Consider the following 1,741-nt stretch of genomic DNA (forward strand, 5'->3'; position numbering starts at 1 on the left):
GAAGCTTATTGGTATTTCATATCATCAATTAAAAATAACATAAGCTGTCACATGGGCAGGGAGCTCTGGTTTTGTTAGTCCATAGAGAATTGTACTGTTAACCTAGAGACCCTGTTTGTTTCTCCAGTGCAACAATTTCTTAGTAGTGAATTTGAGTATTGGGTATCATGTCAGGCAATGATTCTACCACTCAGAAAACCATTTCACTCCTAATTCTGCCTCAAACTCCTGCGTTTAAATGTCTTTCTCTTTCTAAACTAGCGGCAAGTTATTTTGCGTGTGTTGGCAAGATTATGGACTTCCACTTGTGCACGTACAGACATTTCGAACCTTTTTAGTGGATGTGGGAAACTTATACATTTTTGGATAGCTATGGAATGAGTTAAAAGATGTTACTTATTTGAGCTGATAAAAAGGTAGCGCGCGCACACACACACACACACAAAGGTAGTAGACACAAAGGATTTTACCAGCAAGTGATGGGTTTTTAGACTCACATCTCTGAGGACAAAGGTAATGGAAGAGACACAGAGTCACCAGAATTTCTCTAATATATATCTCGCCAGTATATCCTGACAAACAATATCTACTTCTATCTTCCTGGTGCTTTCCCAGTGACCCAGAAACTTCTGAGGATTTCCGGTCATAAAATAAATCAAGGGAAATAGAAAAGTTCTACAGGCAAACCCTCAAAGATTATAATCAAAGAGAACCATCCATCACCCTACAAAGAATATGAATGAACTGTTTTGTGCTTGCTCTGTGCCATCAAGATGGAATCAACTCATAGCTGACCCTCTGGTGGGTTTTCAGAGGCAGTTAGTTAATTGCAAAGGAGACTGCCCATTCCTCTCATGTAGAAAAGCTGATGGATTAAAGCCACATATATTTGAGTCTGCAGTGCAGATTCTCACCACCTGGGCACCAGAGCTGTGGAGAACACAGTTTTTGGCAATATAGTAATTTTCACCTCCATGATCCCGCAATACCAAATTTAGAACACTTTCATTGATTTGTCTGTCTTTCCCATGCTTTAGGTGTTGTGGCTCTTCAGTCACCTGCTTCATCTTTTCTTTTGTGTGTTGGAATCATTATATACCGTATCTGAGAATGTTAGGTTTAATTAAAGTAATATGCTTAACTTAAGTCACCTGCAATCCAGTGTCTTACATCTACAGTTCTGAGGTTTTTGGTTGAGATCTTGTCAATGTTATATTTTGTTCTTATGGGTTCCCCCAAAGAATTGTGTGCAGAGTAAAGATATTAGTGCTACTTAGAGGTGGATTGCACTCTGATCAGAGATTCTTTAATTGGAGCCTCACTTCTTCGTTTTCAGTTGGTATCAAGTGGATTCCAGCTCATAGTGACTGCATATTTTTCTGAACAAAATTGCTATCCATAGGATTTTCAAGCCTAACATTTAAAAATGTATCATCAGATCTTTCTTGAGAGAGATCAGTAAGTAGATTTAAACCACCATCTGTTTAATAGTGAAGTGCTCAACAATCTGCCCACCAACCTGGAGTATATTCCATTTAGTCTTTTCTATTTCTAAATATTCTAAAATTAATATATACAATAAGTACTCTTTCAGTTGGTTTTACAGATACAGTCTAATTATTTTTGTACACTTTTATCATAGGTTTTGTTTTGATATTCAGTATTCCTTAAAATGGCAACATTTTTGTAACAAACATAACAAGTAATGGTTATGTTCAAGGGACTTTGATGAACAATGTCA

The sequence above is a fragment of the Elephantulus edwardii genome, unplaced genomic scaffold, assembly GCF_000299155.1.
Source record: "Elephantulus edwardii isolate Elephantulus edwardi_28Jun2011 unplaced genomic scaffold, EleEdw1.0 scaffold00044, whole genome shotgun sequence".
Lineage (NCBI taxonomy): Eukaryota > Metazoa > Chordata > Mammalia > Macroscelidea > Macroscelididae > Elephantulus > Elephantulus edwardii.